Here is a 22494-nt window from a genome sequence, read left to right on the forward strand (position 1 = left end):
AGACGACAGAGAAGGGGAGGATGCAGCTGACAAAGAAGGCATCGCTGGAGCCGGTTCTTGGGCAGCAGTGGGGATGCCCCCATCGCCATTTGAGTGCTGGGGCCCGCCTTCATTGCTGCAGAGAACTCATTAGCATACTGGTAAAAAACGGTATTTCTAAGGAACGGCGCCGCAGAAACCACGTCTAAAGGTAAGAGACGAATAGCCTTTCTAAAGGCTATTCCGACGTCTAAAGCACAAATAACAGCGTTTTAAAGGAGATGTCCCATTACAGAGACTTATTCCCCATGCCGGGACTGCAGTCTCCATAGAAGAGAATAGAGATGGTCATGCAAGTGCACTGATGCTTCATTCACAAGGAGGATGCAGGGAAACTTTCAGTCCCCAGTTCTCCTGATCGTGGTTTGCAGCTTTGACCAGCGCAAGTTCACATGTTGACTAGGACCAATAATTTCAATGCCATTTTTCTTGTGAAATAAAACTAGAATAGATTTTCATTAGTATAGATATAGGTATCAGGAATCCTAGGGCAGCATCCCAGAGTGAGCTGCTATATGTTTCATGTTTGTCACTTGTACCCGCGGGTTGTCTTGTTTGTCCTGTCTTTTATATTCTATGTTAAAGGTAAAATGATGTGCTATTTTCTTAGTGGTTTCATCTTCTACAGTTTGAATACTGCCTTACTACCTCATGGCCAATCACAGGCCACTGGGCGGGGTTGAAAGGAGAGTTTATAGTACCCTTTTGGGAGTTGCACAAGTCAGTCCAGAGTAGTGTTGCAGCCTATCTGAGGTTTCATCTTGCATGTGCCCTGCTGTGCGGAGCAGAGGGAGAACTCAAGGTAGATGCTATCAGACACCAGTTCAGCCTTTTGGAGGAAGTCTTCTTATACCAGGTTTGTTCAGAGACATCCTCTGAGATAAGGAGAAAGTTTTGGTGCATCTCTGAGTATCCCAGTTTCAGCCAGAGACAGCCCCTGAGATAGGAAGAAAGTTTGGTGTGTTTCCAAGAGACATCTGTCGCTCGTGCCAGTAGGAGCAAGAGAGGTGCTTGACAGGAGTATGTCACCTGGGCCTAGTTTTTCAGGTACTCAGGTCTCTATCAAGACTCTTTGCCCCACTTCAGCCCCTATCTACTGATGTTGGGAGTGGTACGAGAGAAGGAGTAGGCGAAGTGTATTTCCGCAGAGTCTGTGTCAGCCCTGGCAAACCTTCTAAGATCAAGGCTTTGGGGAATTAGAACTGTATTTGTACCCATGTGCAAGCTGCTGGTGAATCTGTTGAAGCTGTTCAATAAAAGAGTTCTTTGGTTTACCCTACAACACTGGACTCCTGCGTCGTTACCTGCATCAACATCAAGGGCCCTTCTGAACACCATCACACCGGCTCAGCTAGGAGAGGTCCCCTCTCCCAACTAGAAGCGCCCTGGGGGAAACAGGACCACTATCAACTCCTTCAGGTAGTGCTGCAGGACCCCCCTTGGCTGCGCACAGCCCTGGAGAGGGATTGGAGTGAGAATGGAGCATCCCTGGCCTAGCAGGTGGCACAGCCAGTGTCATCTTTACTCTCACCCTCCGGTCTCCTCCACAGGGTTGTACGCTGCACTAGTATCCTAGCTCATGTTAGCTGTCACTGCCTTAAGGTTGCCATGACCATTGAACAAACAACTATGCTTGGGTCTGCAAAGACTGTCAGAACTTTAGGGCATGGACCCAATCAGAGATCTGCCTCATCATCACTTAAGTATAGGTGGGGTATTAAACCTCGCTGAACCTCAGTCTTTGCATGTAATTGTCTAGTGCAAGTAGACTCATTCTTTGCTGAAAGAGACTACTTTTCCTCTGATCTCCTGGATCTGACTGCTGCTATTTCTTAGAGTTTACCCGCTTGGCTTTGACTTCTTAGATTTAACTTTTTGTTTTGGAATTTGTCTATGCTCTGATACTTGTTATGACTACTATTTACTCTCCTAGTATGGCCTTGGCTAGTTTGTTATTTACTTTGTCCTCTTATAGGTACCTGGTTTTGTCCTTCATTTGGCTAGTGTACCGTTGTCTGACACTTCTTGATTTTGTGACCTGGGTCCATAACGACCAAGTCCATTCTGCCTTACAGCGAGCTCTGGTGAAAACACCAGGGGTACCTTAGATTACACACTCCAAAATAGTGTTGGGCAACTAGTAGCCATTTACTAGTAGAATTCAGACCTATCTCTTCTTACAACTCCTTAAAATAAGGATAGTTTAAAAGGGTATTAACTAGAGATGAGCGAGTACTGTTCGGATCAGCCGATCCGAATAGCACGCTCCATAGAAATGAATGGATGCACCTGGTACTTCCGCTTTGACGTCGGCCGGCCGCTTAACCCCCCGCGTGCCGGCTACGTCCATTCATTTCTATGCGAGCGTGCTGTTCGGATCGGCTGATCAAAACAGTACTCGCTCATCTCTAGTATTAACATAAACTAATGATGTTCACCCAAACCAACCCCCATGTCGGTCCTTTCGACACGCCATGGGGAAGCTAGTCTCTACTTCCTGCTGTCTCTCAATACATAAAAATGACCTAAAATGCCCGATCACTGTCTGAGGCAGGTCACTGTTACGGTGAATGATTGTGCAGGCATTTCGCATATGTCAAGAGACACCAGTAAGTTGCAAAAAGCAGGTGCAGGGATCAGTGAGGGAGAGTATGATATTTTTTTATGTTAGAGCCCCCAAATTCACTGGAAACCCCCTTTAATTTAGTTTACCATATGACAAAGAAACACAAACAATAAGACTGATTTTTGATTAATATTGGACCTTTTCCAAATGCACAGTCTTGCTGGCATGGGTGCTGACAAATACGATGGTGAAGTGTGCCACAGATGGCTAGAAAAGAAATATATACCATCAAAACATTTTCCTTCAAGCATATTTGGCAATATAAGCAGCATTAATGTCAACTAATTTTGCCAGTGTAATACAACAATGATTTCCTAATGTCATCTACACTAATTAACCACAGGATGATTCACATATTCTGTTGGCCCTTTGGGTTGTACGCACCATCTGTTCTTATGTGCTATATCTGCTCAGCACCGCCACACAATTAAAAAGATTATATGAATCAATTTGTTCAGCGTCTACCAGCTTGTACTTGTAGGTATCTAATCCAGGCTATACATTTCCATACACAGCTTACCTATCAGCCTAGATACTTGCCTGGCTTTCTTATGGCTTCTTATATCAATTCTCTCAGAGGTGTAACTAGGATCTCTGGCTTCTTTGTAAAGATCCTATACCTGCTCCCTCTCCTTGCCAACAACGATGAAGATGTGACAAAAAGGATCTTCTATATGTTCTGCTATCACATATTAGTTGCCCATGAAGACACATAGATATATACTGTATATAAAACCTATATCTGTATATAAGCACATAAAAAGCTATAATAATCATAAATTGGTGTGACAGTCTATAATTAATCTATAATTTCAATTAAAAACTACCAAAAAAACACAATCTTGTGAAAGTCAATATCAATCAGTATCTGAAAATCTGCTATAATCTCAAATCCTGCAAATACTTTTTCAGTGTAAAAAGTAAAAAGTGTTGTACATATTATTTTACCACAGATGACTGACAATGGGGGAATATAGTAATGTGGGTATGCTAGTTTTCTGGCACAAAAGTGGCAGTAAACAACTATGCATCACTTTGTTCATTTTTGAGCTTCTGATCTCCATTGAGAAAATTGGGCAAAGAAGGTTGGGGATCAAGGAGGACCAGGCAGTGGGGATCAAGGAGGGCCAGAGGGTGGGGATCAAGGAGGGCCAGGCAGTGGGGATCAAGGAGGGCCAGAGGGTGGGGATCAAGGAGGGTCAGGCAGTGGGGATCAAGGAGGACCAGGCAGTGGGGATCAAGGAGGGCCAGAGGGTGGGGATCAAGGAGGGCCAGGCAGTGGGGATCAAGGAGGGCCAGAGGGTGGGGATCAAGGAGGGTCAGGCAGTGGGGATTAAGGAGGGTCAGGCAGTGGGGATCAAAGCAGGCCAGAGGGTGGGGATCAAGGAGGGTCAGGCAGTGAGGATCATGGAGGGTCAGAGGGTGGGGTTCAAGGAGGGTCAGGCAGCAGGGATCAAAGAGGGCCAGAGGGTGGGGATCAAGGAGGGCTAGAGGGTGGGGATCAAGGAGGGCTAGAGGGCAGGGATGTCTCAGGCTAATAGATTTACTGCAATTCATGCCAAAAAATGTCTTGTTCCTGACTGGTCAAAATTTAAATTTTGGGACCTCCCTTGGTACATCAAAATTCACATGACAATGGTTTACAGATTTCTAAAATGTCGCTAACATATATATATATATTATTATTATTTATTTTACAGTAGTAGTTTGCTGTCGAGCCCTTGTCTCTCATGGTTTCTATCTTGGTGGCCTTCAGTAGCTTGCTGCCTGGCCCTTGCTTTGAGCTAGGACCCTGTTAACTCTGTGGGTCAGTCCCAGCCTTGCCAGAATTGTTAAGAGGTCAGAGTCTCTTAATATTTCTGCTGCATCTGCCACATCTTCCATCAGCACTCACAATATTAAGACCAACATACAACGCTCCAGTCTTAATACATTTCCCATGATATATTGGTATCTAGCCCTATATTTATTATGCTGTTTGAGAATGAGGGTAAAGGTGATGCTGAAGAATAGAAATAACATAAAATGAAATTACAATAAATATTTTAGTATTTTATTTATATCTCTGTGATTTGCCCCCAAAGTGGTGACCTGCTCATACATACTGTATGTACAACCTATGGGACATGGCCTAATATGTTACACATAAGTGTAACTCTGACCTACTACTTCATATCCTCTAGGGAGGCAAATAAGTAAAATTAAAGGGGTTTACCATGTTTAGAATTTTAATGAAACAAAAAGTCTCCCAAAAAATAAATAAAAAACAAGTGTTTTTTTAAAAATAAATAAATAAATAGGTTACCACTTAATATATACATTTGTTATCTTTGCAATTGTAATAACCAATAGAATAAAATTGATTTGTTATTTTTACAGTACAGTAAATACAAGAAACAATGACAGGATTGCTGTTTTTTTTGTTTTTTTTTTCATTTACCACCAAAAAATAATAATGAGGGCTTCTCAATAACTTATTTGTACTTCGAAATCAAAATAGTGACGTAGCTTGTTCCATAAAAAATAAACCCGCATAGAGTCACATCAGCTGAAAAATAGAAAAATTTGTGACTCTTGGAATATAATGAAAAAAAAAAAAAACATGCTTGGTCGACCCAAATTGGACTGATCCTTTAAGGGATTCAATTGCTTTTATGCATTATTTAGTCCCATCAATAACCTAAAAAGACTGCTACTTATTTTCTGCCAAAAATAATCATTGACCCTTATTCTTGACAGCTTTTTGTGCTAACAGTGCAGGAGGTGAGAAGACGCTGAATGTTAATTGCTTTCACTTTTATTATATCAGCAGCTTAGTCTCCTGCATTGTGTCCTTAAAGGGATAGTTTGTGTTTCTTTCTATGTGTAATATAACCTCCTCTGTCAGACGTTTCACATTAGGTTAGACTATACCTTCTGGTAGTCAGCAGCTATTTGTGAAATTATTTGTCTGAATAAATGACCTGACTTTAATCTTTTCATCTATAATTATTTCTCCTAATCCCATAAATCTGTGATCATCTTCTTCAGTTCATAGTTCTCATGGGAGTAAAGTCTTAATAAGAATTTGGGATTAATGTGTTTGCTGACAAAAATGAAGAAATGTTCCGGCTTCATACTGTATATTTTATGTCATGTAAAAGTTTTCAATCACAGAGAGGACGATACTAAGTAAATGCGGGGAAGAAGGAAAGCATTAAAGGGTTTGTACGTTGTCTGCCACTATTGCATTCAAAAAGAGTCTGTCACCAGAAATGGGGCATTTGTTGGACTATATAACTAAATGATGGTGCTCAGTATAATGTACTTGGACTCAGTAAATGGATGCTCCAGGGCCTGCTATAAACGGCTACTTCTATACCTGCTACACCTCTGCCATTAGTAATATGTCTTCAGAAGGGCTTAGTAGATTTAACCAACCCAGCACAAATCTCCCATGTGTCTGGCCCTATGTACTATACACTCTTATTTTGCTTTCCGTTTTTCCCATTTTTGGACGGATTAGGTCTGCTAATTACTATGGAGGGAGGATACCGGTGATAGATGGATTGCTTCTGTGAATTAGAATAGGATGGTGAGCAAAATAAAAACTGGCACAAAACCAGTTACATGTGAGACTTGTCTGCCGTCTGGATTTCACTCAGGAAAGATTACTACCTACTGAGACCAGTGTAATTTTTTTGCCTCTTCGGATTGATTTCATGGTTGAGTTGACAAAGGCACGTGTAGGTTAATCCAAGAGCTGCCTAATGGGGCAAGGCTATAATAGCATTGCCTGAAGAGTAAGGAAAAGATAACCCACTTCTGTTCTAAAGAAAATAGTGTTTATAGCATTCAGCAGTAAAATACAAGGTCAACACATGAAGCATCCACAGTGACATCCGTAAACCTGGAGACCATATGTATAATATAGTGTGGTCTTGTAACAGCTCTATTTGATACATACATTTTTTATATTTACTTTTATATTTTATAGCTATTAATATGCACAGAAACCTGTAGATGAATTCCACCCCTGAGAAGTCAACATAATGACCTCACCAGCCACTTTACTACATTTATGGGCCGTAACATACTATAGAGGGGAGGCCATGTGGGTACTGTAGGGCACGACCTGGGCTGGCTCTATTCTGTTTCCAGAAATGTTAGGGTGAGTTCACACGGTGTAACGTTCCGTGTGATGTGGCACGTAGACGCCGCATGAGCTTTTGCGGGCCGTATACTCTCCCATTGATTTCAATGGGAGCCGGGATCGTATACGCGGCGCTATTTTGCGGCCGTGATTTTGCGGCACGTTACTCCGTGTGAGCCCTCCCTTAGCGTTTCAAGAAGGAACTGTCCAAAGGGATATTCAGTCCTTCTAACTGAATGTGAATGGAAGAAAACAAGAAATACAAAGCTGTCATATTGCATAATGGTGGAATTTTGTGGCAACAACCAGAATGGGGCCCTCATATATAATTATATTATGGGCTTCCTGTTGTATGTATTGCCATTGGTCGGCTCTATAGGATTTACTAACATCAACCATAGTGGTGTGGGTTATTGTACCAGTGCTTGTATGAAGAATACAGTAATCGAAAACCAATAATCAGTTCCTTATGGATCTTGAAATCAAAGCAAAAATAAGTATGGATCCTCAAATACAGAATATCTTAAAACGTAACATTTAATTGTCAATTAAAAAACTGATCAAACCCAAAATGAAGATAGTGCAGTGAAACAGAAGAAAAGGAACATTCTCTCCAGTTCCAGATGATGGTGAAAATCATACACCTTAGGGCCACATAATTCCTAAAGGCAGAGGGAACAAAACAGGTGCAGGAGAATTAACCTTATAAAACCCTGCCAGAGCAGAAAACAAATTCCCGCCCTAATAAGGACGGTCCCACTGCTGGCCCTAAATTGCCCTAATTGTGTCTCCTTTCCAGACGCATTTCACATCGCCCAAGTTCAAGCCCTGCACCAATAGTTCCCATGTCTTGCAGGTCTCTATGTTGAAATAAAAAACATTCACTCAACATCACTTAATATTATAAATCACATCTGTGAAAAAGGGTTACATTTACCTGATATTAGGCGAAGCAATGGCTCATAGCAGGCTGCAGACAGGTCCAAGTAGTACACTGTAACTTCTAAGTTTATATAATGTCTAAATTTACACATTCTAACATCATTTAACTTAATTTTAACAAATTTACCCCCTTGATTTTAACACTTGCTGCCAATCCATATAACCAACAGATGGGCATGCATGTGTATACAGAAACAGGTCAAATCAGAACAATTCCCAAGTTCTTACTTTAGGAAACTCATTGCTACTGAGAGTACGTACATTACAATTTGTGTGCCCCTGTTTTGCTGTGGGTTAAATAAACCCTATGACAAACCCTACTAAAGAGAGTCTATTTGGTCCACAATGCCTCCCAAACAAATAATGGTGCAGGTAGGGGGTTTTAATAGGAGCAGAAACACAAATAAATGGCTTGTGGCCACAAATCAATTATGGATATGTAAATAAACCTCCAAATATCTCGGGGGTGGACCTTATTTTTCAAACTTGCAACACAGCTGTTTGTAGGCAAATTGGGTTGAGCGATTGGGATCAGGAAAGATTGGATCCCAAACAGCGATCGGGCAAATTTCACAATCGGGATTGGCTGGAAAATGATCGGAAATCGGATTTTGAAATCTCAAGATTGGCTCAACCCTACTGTATATATAATATACAATTAGGGTTGAGCGATCGGGATGAGAAAAGATCGGGTCCTGATCGTTGATCGAGCAAATTTCACGATCGGGATCGGCTGGAAAATGATCTGAAATTGGATTTTAAAATCGATCCTGAAATCTCAAGATTGGCTCAACCCTATAGACAAATCGACACTTAGACACTTGCAGGCTGATTTGCATATCCTGAAAAATATTATCTGTGTATTGGTTCATCAGTTTGTGGACAATAAGGTTTCTGCTTCTTTTCAGACCCTACATGGCACAGTTGGTTTGGTTGGGAATCGTCATACAGTTCAATCTGTAAGCAGCATGATATAATGCACAAGCAGATTAATAAGTATAGTCTTGAGGGAGAAGATTGTTGAGATGTCAAGGATGCGGTCGGTCCTTGCAGTGACTGTCAGCCTCCCCCTATGACTAATAAAGAGATGTCATCACTGATAGGACCGCCTTCTTGACTTCTAAGCATAGAAGGAGCTGATATTTCAATGAATAATTTAATAGGTTATACTAAATCTTATATATCAATCTCTGTAGCTCCTTCTGCTCTATAACAAGATACAGAGTTCCTTTAAAATAACTAAATGGTCTTTGAGATAAAATACATTATATTGTATTACATATACATATGATATCTGTGAACAACAAGAAGGATACATATATCTACTACTACTGTTTCCCTGTATTACTATATTATTATTATCCTCATACAGCCGGATATTGTCAGTAATATCTGTTTTGGCTCCATGTGCATTTTAAAGTGAAGACCTATTATTTAATAGTAATAGAAGCTGTAAATGACCCGGTGACTGATGTTACAGAAGAGCATATGGAGGTCCGCGCCACTGTGTGAATAATTACTTATGAAATTAGGGTCATGCCTCTATTAAACTGCATTAAATGTTTATGAGGCGGCTAAAAACATCTGTCTATTCTACTGAGCACCATGCTTGTGTGTGCTATTTATCATGAGCAGCCATAATGTATTTCTTGCACAATCTGCTTATTCACAATACTGACTAATGCTATCATAGGAGAGTAGGTTCACTTAAAGAGGACCTGTCACAGGTAAAAATTGTTGAATAACCAACTTCAGCTAGCTCTTATTCACCAAGTCGGCGCACAACGTTGTGGAGGTTCCGGCCAGCCTCCTGAGACCTGGAAGTAAGGGACCCGGGAGTGCAGGAGGAGGAGGGCCGGCAGTCTCTGCATGGCGCCATGGAGGCTGCAGCCCTGCTCCTGACATATAGCTTAAAAGGATAAAGTAATATAGCCAAGGGCACAGCTATAGCAGTGGCAGAGGTAGCAGTCACTAATGGACCCAGGAAACTGAGAGGGACTCACATGTTCCTCCACCACATAAAATATACCATTACTCTAAACAGCACAAGGTAAGTAGGAACCCAATTACAGAACATTGAGACCCATAAGCTTCAAGCTATGCTTCTGAAAATTTCATAAAACAACTTTTAATTTTAATACAATAAAAAGCTATACATAGTGTGATTGATACCGTGTATAAAAGCAGCAGCTAGACTTCAGAATAATGTGTTACACACCAGAGGAGGGTATATTGCCATACCAAGGGTACACTTGGCATCCTACTAATCGTAGACCCATGTACGATAATGTCCCTCTGAAGTCTGGATGCTGCTTTTATACACGGTATCAATCTCACCGAATATCTTTTTATTGTATTAGCATTAAAGGGGCTCTATCAGCAAAATCATGCTGCTAGAGCCCCACATATGCGTGAATAGTCTTTAAAAAGGCTATTCAGGCACCGTAAAAGTTATATTAAACTACCCCCTCCCCCCCCCCCCGTTTTAAAATAATAACCTAAAAAAGAATGTGCTCTACTTACGGATTGTGCACGCTGGGTGGGCATTCAGGGTGTGTCTTCATCTTCTTCCCCGCCTCTTCTTCCTCCGATGTCCTCCGGTCCCGTCTTCCTCCAGCGCTCGCGAACAGACAGTGATAGCCTGGGCGCATGCGCAGTAGCTGTAGTAGAAGCCGCATGCTACTGCGCATGTGCCCAGGCCGTTTTTTTATATCAGTGTCCGCGAGCGAGCGCCGGAGGAGGACGGGACCGGAGGAAAAAGAGGCGTGGATGAAGATGAAGACACACCCTGAATGCCCGCCCAGGGTGCACGATCCGTAAGTAGAGCACATTCAGGGTGTGTCTTCATCTTCATCCACACCTCTTCTTCCTCCGGTCCCGTCCTCCTCCGGCAATGAGCTGTAAATGAAATGTAGAAGCTATATAAGATTTTCTGTGACGCTTCTCGCTACATTTTTCAGTGCACTCAAAGCTGCCAACTGGTATCTTGTATAATTATATGTAAAAAAAAGGAAAGAAAATAATCTTTAGTCCTGAAAGTTTTATTTTTCTTACCATTACCATAGCCTATAATTTATACCCATTAAGACCGCATGTAGTGTGGACTGCAACAAAAAAGCACCGCAGGAAAATCTGTGGTAGAAACGCATCACGTTTTTTCCTGCAGAGCTTTTTACAGAAAGTCCACAGAGGTTTTCTCTGTGGACTTTCTGCTTCAGTTATACATATACGGAAACTGCCAGCATGTCTTTGAGTATAACTGACATGCTGTGATTTTCCCTAAAACACAATGGTTTTCGAATTCACAGCATTTCTGCTGTGGGTATTTTTCTGCAATGTGTAAATGGGACTGTAAAAAGTCTGTGGTTTTTGCTGCGGCAATAATGCCATGTGGGGTATCCTTAAAGTACATTAAGTACATAGAAGTGTAATGTTTAAAAGTAGTGTAGCACCACCAAAATCACTTCTGAACCACTTACATGCTATTGTGAGGCGGTTTATGATATGTTGGACATATCTTTCTTGTGTTAAAGTACATACAGTCGCCCCTTCACTATTCCCCCATACTGTGGCGAACTGTACAAGGGGGGGGACCAGTGTATGGGGGGAAATAATGAAGGGACCACTGTATGGGGGGCAGGTGAGTTGGCCACTGTATGGGGGAATAGTGAAGGGGCCACTGCATGGCTAATAAAGTAGCCCCTTCACTGGTCCCCCCTATGGCAGCATTAAGTCAGTACTTACCTGTATGCTTCTGGTCCCGCTCCTTCTTGCTCGGGGCGCACTGATGTGAAATCATGTGCACCCAGAGCATGAAGAAGCAGGAGGTGCTAGAAAACAGTCAGGTAAGTATTGGGGATTAGCTTGTAGGCCACAAGCTCAATGGGTCCTGTGGCCTACAAGCCTGTGAATGGTAGAACAGGAAGCCTGTGGCTTTCTGCTCTAGTAGTGGCAGAACCGGGTCGGCGGCGCCACTTCTCCCCGGTTTTGCAATACAGTTATTAAAACCAGATCGCTAAACTGAAGAGAATCTGGCGGCATCCCTTACCTCTCCCAGTCCTGCTTGCGGACTCTGGTCAGGAGTGTGGAAAGGTAAGTGGATAGGGGTCTTACCACACCTCCACTGCCTATTAAAAAAAAGTAGTGGAGGTCCGATAGGGCCCCATAAAGGTACGGGGCCCACTAAGGGATACACCAGTCTCCTGGTGGTCCAGTACAACCCTGGCAACAACCACAAAAGAAGATGGTGTTCTGGCAGGTGTGGTCTGCCCACATGGGCCATTATATTGATGGATGGCTGTCATGGCACCGTTATAAACAGAAGTCATAATGTCAGTGTGAAAAAAATAGCCTAAGGTTAATGTGAATCTTGTTTTGTACATGGACAAGATTTTTAGGGGAATGTAAGAGACACCAAAATAAAAATTGGAGAAGGCAGATCTAGAAAAAACTCATGCTGTGTTTATTAAAATGTACATTACTTACTAATAGCCCATATCATTTTCCTAAATTGCATGTGGAATATCATAATTACATGTTGTATTGCATTTGGAAAATATTCTCATTTTAGTGTGCGGAATAATTCATGTCACATGTTCGGTTCTACAAAATCTGCATTTGTCTGTATTCCCTAAAGGGAAATGTCTAGTACAGCGGTCCCCGGAGCACTGATTCGGGACTTCTCATTTTTAATTAGCCTTCTAAACTTGTAAAGTGTCTCCTCCATCAGTAGAGAGTGATTGTAATGCACAGCTGCCTTCATTAAGTTGTCATATCATATTTGTGGAAGTGTCTGCTTAGTGCTTCATACTGTCTGCAGATTGTGATGAGTGACAATTTCGCTTAAATGAGGATTAAAATATCGTTACAGCAAGCATTTTACTTAAGACATCCACTACTCTTTTGCTAGCTAAAGATATTATTACTTTCATCAATTTTTGCAGTTCTTATGTAATGTCATTGTGATTTCATTGCTAGGTTGATGAAGGAAAAATAATAGAAAAGGAATATGCTTTATAACCTTAAAGGCAATGTCCACCTTTGAACACAACTTTTAAAATTTAAGAGGTTGTGCCATTAAGAAGACATATCCTTACTGCAAACACCTACAGTATATAAGAATACATGAAAATGAGGTTCTTGGTTAGCGTTTTGATCAAATTATATAAGCCCATGAGTCAGCGACAAGGTGACCTCTGTAAATGGGACCCTACATTACAATGACTCATCTCTCTCTGGACATTGGCCTGCAATGACCTAAGGGCAAGTTTATTTCAGGGACATTATGCTTAGTATTCACCACAAAGTCTCTTCTCTTTGGACCTGGATCTCCAAATGAATTTAGCAGTATCATTCAAATCTAATTAAACTCAGATTTTGCCATGTGGGTAACATGCACGAAAAAAAGGAGCCAGCCATACCCCCAAAATGCACAATGCAGTAAACACAAAAAATAGTCAACACTGCCAAACAATATGAACTTTATGTGCATGTGCATAATGCCATAGTTGTAATAGAAATGCAAACCCAAAAACTTGCAACAAATCATATAAACTCTGCCAACGACAAGGCAACTTCTTTAGATTGTATCCTACACCTCTCACTGGGCCTTGGCCTCCAATGAATTAAGCGCCAATATAAATTCAGCCATATTATGCTTAGCATATATTGCAAATAGTCTTACCTCTCTGGACATGGGCCTCCAAAATGAGTTAAGGCAAAGTACAGTTCTTCTATAGTATGCTCTATTCTTCTTTAGGACATTCATGGGCATACAGTAATTCTTCTAGTAGAAGCTGATATGAGGCAAGGAGTGGTGAACAAACAAGTTGGAAACTGTCTACTGACACTAGGTTCACACTAGCATTGCCTGTCTGTTGTTCTGGTGTGTCAGAGGTCCACAAAACACCCAGAGTCTGATGGACCCTATTGACTAAATGGGGTCTTTCAAGTATCCATCATGTAGGACTTTTTCATTTGCTGATTTTCAAGCAGACCTTGGCGAGAGAGTCAACTCCAGCACAAATGTGACTGCAACCTGGCATTATCATTAAACAAGCTAGGGGGACTATTTCCAACAATCAATATATATTCTAGTTATATTCATGTGAACATATATCCATTCTACTTGTATCCAGCATGAAGACATGACACAAAGACATTAAAGGGGTTTTCCGGGCAGAATTTTTGGTGTGTTAGTGCTAGTAATGGGTTAATAAGTGAAGTGATTTCTGGGTGTCACTGGTTGCTTCTGGTGTAGCTGCTACACTAATTCCCACTCATAGCTCCCCCTTCTCTCTCACTCCTACACTACACTCCTCCCTGTCTCACTAACCTGGCAATCTGGTCCATTACTAGCCTCTCCCCTGTCTCTCTTTAGCCTAGTGATCCCGCCCATTAGTAGGCCCTCCCACCCTCCCCCTGTCTCCCTAGCCACCCACTACTAGAAGACAGGAAGAGGGGAGGAGCTGTTCTGGACAGAGGAAGGCTTGGTAAGTATTGATGTGGATAGGGGAGGGGAAGAGTAATGGTGATGTTCCTTTTCAGAAATGTCAACGGATTATCAGAAAGAGTCATGTGACTGCTCCAGGGATATGGGCAAGTATAGATTTTTTTAAATTGAAGTAAATTAGAAGTTAGGTGGGGGGATGGGGTTTAGTTTAGGGGTTAATTTTTAATTTATCCTAGACAACCCCTTTAAGCTTATAACAGTTCTTTTAGTCCTAAAATATAAACTTGTATATGCATTTAGTATGAGAGATAAGCAAGTAAGTACATGCTCTTGTTTCACACCACAAATAGAATTGCTTGTAGACTGGTACAATCTGTGATTTGCGCTGCATAAACCAAGTCATTATAAATTCTACTTCTGTGCTTGTATTGTCTTCTTGCCCAGACTTGCCGTGAGACTTAACATTCGATCTGTCAGGATTGTGCAAGTGTAAACTAACTGAAAAAAAATAAAATATGCAGGAGCACCAGAAATGTGGAAGCTGCAGTATAAACGTATTATATCCAGTGATTTTAATGTTGGATTTTATAGTTCTGCGTCTTTTATTGTGCAACTGTCCTGGGTACCTAAAGGGCAAGAGGAGGCGCTATTGCTTTTAGTTTTGTAATACTGAGATAGCTAATACACTAATATAATGGGTTTGCCGTTTGCTGATATTTATCTGATTTATGATCAGGGGAATTTGTGTGGATTAATGGATAAGAGACTAGAACAAATACATAGCACCAGTTACAAAAATCTGTTTATTTGCTGAAATGTAAAATATACCATGGATACTCAATGGAGCCCAAATTATTACATATTTAAATAAAACGGACCTTTTATAGTGATGCCTTGCTTTAAAATGTCTTTCCATTTTGGAGATCTCTGGTGTTTGAAACTCAATGAAAACATTCATTCACAGCATGGAAACATCAGTTGGGCCTGATCATAACAAGTTTTCATCTTTATAATATAGAAAATTGGAGATTCATTGGAGATACAACACCTGGCACCCCCATGATCAGTTTCTGCAGCTGTCAGATCTGCACAGTGTACCCAGCCAGAAGCACACGAGTCTGTATACTGTTTTTTTTTTTTTTTTTTTATGTAGATTGTGAGCCCCACACAGAGCTCACAATGTACATTTTTCCCTATCAGTATGTCTTTGGAATATGGGATGGAAATCCATGCAAACACGGGGAGAACATACAAGCTCCTTACAGATGGTTTTCTGCCCTTGGTGGGATTTGAACACCAGGACTCCAGTGCTGTAAGGCTGCAGTGCTAACCACTGAGCCACCGTGTGCCCCCGAGTCTGTATACTGTGTAGCGGCCTTACCAGGTTACTGCTACCCAACTTTCTCTCACCTGCCTCTGGCTCCATACACTGTATAGCTCTACCCCTGAGACCTCCCCAGATCAGCTGATTTGTGGAGGTGCCAGGTGTTAGACCCCTATGATCTAACATTAATGACTTATCAATAGAAAATGCTGGAAAAGTCCATCAAAATTGTTTTTTGGGAGTATGACATACATGACCTATCCTTAGAATAGACCATAAGTATTAGATTAGTAAAGTTCAAAACCTTTGAACCTGTTGATTGCCTGTTGATTGCTTGGGGTGCTTGAGTGAGCTTCACTTCTATTCAGGCCAGTGACATCATGTCCATTGTCCACATGGCCACACTACAGCTTATTCTCATTGAAATAAATGGAGATGAGCTTCAATACTAAGCACAGCCACTATACAGTATAAAATACTCTGCTTGTTAAAGGGGTTGTCCCGTCACAAGGATCCTATCTATACTGCTTGTTAATGTGAATGTAAGACTTTTCCTAAATACATTGCTTCAGCAAAACTGCTTTGTTTGTCCACTATATTACTTTATTCATTTTTTTGTGGCCACAGCTCTGACCTAGCTGCTCCTGAGTCAAGTGATGTATCAGCCTGCCCTCAGGGGGAGGGAAGAGGGGCTAAGTGCAGGGAGCGAGCCGGGGGGGGGGGGGGGGGTAGTTTACCCTTTGGGGGAAGGGGCCGCCAATGCAGGGTTAGACGCCGGCACAGGGTTAGACGCCGGCACAGGTGAAGCCAGCAACATCGCTATGCTTCTGCCCTGCATGAAGCCAGCAGCGGCAGAAGCGATTCTGTTATTCCGGGGTGGGGGGCGGAGGAGCTGAATAACAGCACCGCTTCTGCCGCTGCTGGCTTCATGCAGGGCAGAAGCATAGCGCTGTTGCTGGCTTCACCTGTGCCGGCTTCTAACACTCCCCGGCATCCGCTGTAATAGAGAGGCGGATGCTGGGGACAGTTAGACGCCGGTACAGGTGAAGCCAGCAACAGCGCTATGCTTCTGCCCTGCATGAAGCCAGCAGCGGCAGAAGCGGTGCTGTTATTCCGCTCCAGGATCACATATGCAAAGCCAAGCGGCGAGATGCCGCCGGCCCTGCGTGCACGCTCATACACCAGTCTAGCCTTCATTGTGAAGGCTAGACTGGTCTATGAGCGCGCACGCAGGGCTGGCGGCATCTCGCCGCTTGGCTTTGCATATGTGACCTCGCCCACCAATGACGAAACAAAACCGGAAGACTGAAGATTTCAAAGAAACGAAGACTGGTAAGTATGCGACATGGGAATACCCCTTTAAACTCCTTAGCACCCGTAACCATCACTATCAAGACTTCACTGTAGGGATGAAGTAGGGGGCCCTGGACAAAAGATTACATGGAGGCCCACAAGACTTTAGTTACGCCAATGCACATGCGCATGGGTCTCCGTCATAGGAACAGAGAGCCAAACCGCTAAAACAGTCTTTACTTGCAGCCTTCGGAATGTAACCAGTCTACTCCATCAGTTACTTTGTAACTTTCTATGATCAAGCAAATAAAAGCTATATTTTATATTTACTCCTGAATCATTAAGGATCCTTCCTGGTAGATGCTGGATTTTATCTCCTTTTCTATTTGATCGCTCATCTGAGTCCTACAGCAGTCCGTGCTGGGTTCTCATTGGTTTCTGTGGTGGAGTTTTCAACGTTGCAGAAACATAGCGTTTTTCCTGCTGTGCTTCCACAACAGAAAATAACACTGCATTTTACTGCAACATCGAAGTGCATGAGATTCTGGCTAATCCCATCCCCACATTGTGAAAAAAAAAAACGTGGAACATGCGGCATGTTAATTTTACTTGTAAAAATAGTCGCATTTTCCAGACAGATTTAATAATGCAAGAAAAACCGCAGATAAAAATGCAGCAAAAACACAATGATAAATGCTGCGAGAAAAAAAGTGATGCGTTTTTTTAGCTACATTCTGCAAAGTGAGGCCTTAGATTAAAAAAGCAGACACCAATAGTGCCCCGCAGACCCTATTGAATAGAGGGTGTTCTTTTACAATTAAACCAATGGACGAAAAAGTTGAACCTTCCACTGAATCTCCAGCGCAGATATGAACTTAGTCTTATTTGTACAGCAGGGCTTAGAGCATTAGACCCCTGCTGTACCATTACCTGTGGGAGAAGTGGGAACCCCTGCTGCTTCCCCCCATTGCTGTTAATTTGAGTCCGCCACCTTTTATCATGAGTTCCATAGAGCTGTATGGTCGGCCTCTATGGTGTACAGGTTTGTGGATTACAGCTATTATTGATAATGGGAGATATAACCGGACTATGGCACATATATATATATATATATATATATATATATATATATATATATTTATATATATATTTTTTTTTAATGTAGATTGTGAGCCCCACATAGAGCTCACAATGTACATTTTTTTTCCCTATCAGTATGTCTTTGGCATATGGGATGGAAATCCATGCAAACACGGGGAGAACATACAAACTCCTTGCAGATGGTTTTATGCCCTTGGCGGGATTTGAACACCAGGACTCCAGTGCTGCAAGGCTGCAGTGCTAACCACTGAGCCACCGTGTGGCCCCACGGACTATGGCACATATATGAACTCGGCAAGCCCAAATTAACATACGTGCCACGGCAGTCTATTTTGCTGGAAGTCTACACCTTGTAATTCCCATTAACCTCTGTGCTGCTTTATTGTTCGTCAGTCAGCTGGAAATGATAAAAATAATTTATTCAAACCTCCTCTGATTTTCTTTTTTTCTGAGAAATTAAAATACACAGGAGACAGGTAGTTCAATCTGTGCACCGCATGCGGCAATACTGATATGGTTGCATGGCAACCAGCAGAGGCTTCCATGGAGTGACCGCGAGATCCGACAGGATTAACCCATTCTTTTCTGGATCCTATAAATAGGATCAGGAAATGCCAACTGTGCTTATTAGTGAAGCTTTAGAGGGCATTGCATGAACACAACACGCCTTTAATAAAATCACATTAATTCCTTTGTGAGGTTGTTTCACAAATACATGAGTACAGCGACTGCATGAAAACACGAGAGTGCAAGCAACCAAAGCAAGTTATTTGTGTAGTGCAAAATATCTCATGAGAGTAATACTAGACAATGTTATAAAATGAGAAAATTACTACCTAAAGAGAACTTGTCTATTTTAAAAAATACTTTTTTCCCAACAACATAAAAAGTGTTAGAGAGACAGGAATTGAGACAAACTTTTGCCTCAGATTGCCCTCCATGTACGGATTTCCGCTGTGGCTTTAAATGGCTGATTAGCCTCAGAAACGTGACCGATCAGCAGAGTGTCTTGTACCGCAGGTGCTGTGGACTACGGAATTCGTGGCAAAGATCGAGCAGGACACTTATTTTTCAGTATCCTGCTTTGATCTCTGCCTACCAGTGAATTCAGTAGGGAGGAGATTCAGGGCAGAATTTGCCCCTGATTTTGAGGTAGAATCCACCTAAAAATCAGCATCAAATACCCATGTGTGAAGATACCCTTAGGCTAAGCCCCCCCCCCCCATTGTAGAAAAGCTGCTTTTTTGTTGTTGTTTTTTTATTTTTAGCCAAAGCCAGGAGTAGATTGAGCAGAAGGGAGTAGTGTAAAGGCTTTCTATATATTTTCCATTCCTATTCCTCCTAGAAATGTATGACAAATAGTTGTTATCATCCCCCTTGTCAAAGAGCTGTGTTCCACTTATTGAACAGTGTCACACTAGGTATGCAATGGAAAGAAAGCAAACCATAGAACTAACTTAAGGATTAAGGCTTAAGGATATGGAAAGAAAAAGTTGCACAGACAAGTAGAATAGGGAGCAAGATTTACTCCAAAGTGGGGGGAGGGGAGTAGAATTTGAATCACATTTAAACCCCTCCCAGAATAGTTTATCTGTTTTCAAGGTGATCTGGGATATAATACCCAGTTGTCAATTTAATCATATAACAGAAGTATGAGCTCTAAGAAAAGGCACACTAACATTGGTATTTTACAGAGAATACAAGTATTTGATAAATACTGTACTCATTTTCTAGCTGTGCTAGGGGCAAGTTCTTCCAGGTGTGAAGCCAGAACTGTGTGCCCTCACCAGTCAGCAGCCTTTCTCCCTTGCTGCTTTCCTTCCCCTCTCACAGCATGATGCTCACACAGATATGGAGACAGAGAGACTGGGATAACCCTCACTGTCAGCAGATACTAAGGAAGAGATGCTTCCTTATACTAGGTAAATTATTTGGCAACAGAAGTAAAGAAAGGGACAGTGGCTCAGTGGTTAGCGCTGGAGCACTGGGTTTGGATCCTGCCAAAGATCACATCTGCAATGAGTTTGTATGTTCTCCCCGTTTTTGCGTGGGTTTCCTCCGGTTTCCTCACATGCGCCAAAGGCATACTGAGAGGGAATGTAGATTGTGAGCCCTACATGGGACAGTGACTGTCAATGTCTGTAAAGCGCTGCGGAATATGATGGCGCTATAATAGTAAGCATAATAAATAAAGGGATGTACGAGCACTGAAAGTAAAGATATCAATTTCCACTAGTAAGATAAAATAGAAAAATGTAGCCATAACTACAGACTAACTGGCAGAAGGGTAACAGCGTTTCTAAACTTAATTATAGTCAAATCATAAATCAGACAAAATAGGTAAATAGAAAAATAATATTTGTGTATGTTAAGCCGGTGGTATATTCACAACTTCTTTGCTCTAACAGTTTTGGGATATATTGACACATTGTAAAAAGGGATACTTATTTTCTGCATAAAATACCTGTACAGGCAAGCACAATTTCCTAACCCCTTCCTACATGCACGTTGGTAGTCAGATTTTCAAAGATGGCAACTAGCTCAGGAACTGAGCGGTTACTTTCAGTTTCACATTCCATGTGGCAGCTCAAACAGCTCCGTGCAGCTTCCCCGCGGCGTCTTCCAGCTCTGAATTCACTCTGCCAGGCATTGGGCCGCTTGTAGTGCGGACATGCGCAGTCGGCTCTGCCCAGGCCCGATGCCTGGCAGAGTGAATTTAGAGCCGGAAGATGCCGCGGGGACGCTGCAAGGAGAAAATGTCTCGGAGGATCCAGCCCGACCCTCACTCGTGGACTTGGTAAGTATAGTTTGATCGAATGTTGCCTAAACCTGAAACGAGCATTTTCCCCCCATAGACTATAATAGGGTTCGATATTCGATTTGAGTAGTCGAATATTGAGGGGCTACTCGAAACGAATATTGAACCTCGAACATTTTACTGTTCGCTCATCTCTAGATTCTATCTTAGGCCGAGTTCACACAATGTATTTTGGCACGTAATGTGGCACGTAGACGCCGCAGGAGCTTTTGCAGGCTGTATACACTCCCATTGATTTCAATGGGAGCCGGGACAGTATACGCGGCGCTATTTTGCGGCCGCCGCAAAATCACGGCCGCAAAATAGCAACGCGTATACGGTCCCGACTCCCATTGAAATCAATGGGAGTGTATACAGCCTGCAAAAGCTCCTGCGGCGTCTACGTGCCACATTACGTGCCAAAATACATTGTGTGAACCCGGCCGTAGTGAAAAAAAAAAAGGCTATTTACCTTATTATTTGCCTCAGACTCATTTTTACAAATTTGTCATGTAACATTTTTGATTTAAAGAGTAATGAGGGGGCATAAAGTCAATGAGACAACATTTTAAATCCAATCACAAGTGAAACATGAATTATTTTTGTTTTTAAAGATGGTTATTTCACATCACTCATCCAGGGAAATATTGAGAAAAGTTAAAGTGTGCCTAAACTTTGGTACAGCTTTTGATTTTGTAAAAGTATTTGTGACATCAAAGGGCTTATCCAGGGAAAAAAGTAATTTTTCAAAAAGGTCTATTAGTGCTATTAATAGGTCAAGTGCACCCAAATACCTTTAGCAGTGTTTTGAGTGATTTACGGGTTTCTCTGTGAGCTCCTGGCATCTTCTGCATTTGTATACATGGGCATCCTTCTGTTCTGTTTTCCAACAACTACCATGATGCCTTGTGCTTCACTCAGAGCTGACTCCCTCCCTCCCCCCACTCACTCCCTCCCCCTTCCTCTCATTCATACCCGCTCAATTTCCCTAGCTAGCCCACCCACTACTAGTCCTTCCTAACTTAATCCCACCCCATCATACTTACCTGTCTTCTGAGCAGGATCTTCTCAGCACGGGTCTTCACTTGTTTACCTGCTCAATAGTGTCAGCATACGCAGATGAAGTGACATCCCGTGCCAGAAGATCCGGACTGGAAGACAAGTAAGTATGATGCGGTAGGGTGGTGGGTTAGTATTGATGACATTCTGCTTACCCCCTTCCAAAAACAGAATGTCAATGGAAAATCAGAAAATGTGCCTGGGGTGTTCACATGATTGTCCCGGCGATCTAGATAATTATAGATTTTTGGTACAGTAAGTAATTTAGAAGATAGATGGGGAGAGGGGGTGTTTAGCTTAGATTAGGGAGATCAATTTACCCCAGACAGCCCCTTTAATAAATCTTAATCTTTTATAAATCCAGTACTGAAACCCACTTCTTACCTGTCTGAATTCTTTGTGTTGTTGCGATCACTGACTTCACAGTATGAGGACATATGGGCTCTGATAAATCAGGGAAAGTAAGTCTGGGGGGTCACTTTAAACACTTATTTCTAGGCCATTATAAAACGTTTGATGTCATATGACAGATGAGAAACACAGTCAGGATCATGAGCAGCTGCAGCCCCATATAATTATGCCAATCCCAACTTTATGTTTGACTGATAATATCTCTGGAAATAACACAGATAGAACTGCAATCTTATCTTTGTCATCTGTCATGTGACAGTTTGTTTAAAGTGTCCTCTCTGCCTTAGGGTTGGTTCAGACTAGCGCTTGTATTCCATCT

General features: G+C 42.1%; 1 protein-coding gene across 4 annotated transcripts in view; it reads left to right on the top strand.

Annotated features, from left to right (window-relative positions):
* Window positions 1-22494, top strand: part of TMEM108 (transmembrane protein 108) — a 515125-nt gene that overhangs the window by 469989 nt on the left and 22642 nt on the right. The window lies entirely within an intron of this gene.

Source organism: Leptodactylus fuscus, chromosome 4, assembly GCF_031893055.1.
Source record: "Leptodactylus fuscus isolate aLepFus1 chromosome 4, aLepFus1.hap2, whole genome shotgun sequence".
NCBI classification, from domain to species: Eukaryota; Metazoa; Chordata; class Amphibia; order Anura; family Leptodactylidae; genus Leptodactylus; species Leptodactylus fuscus.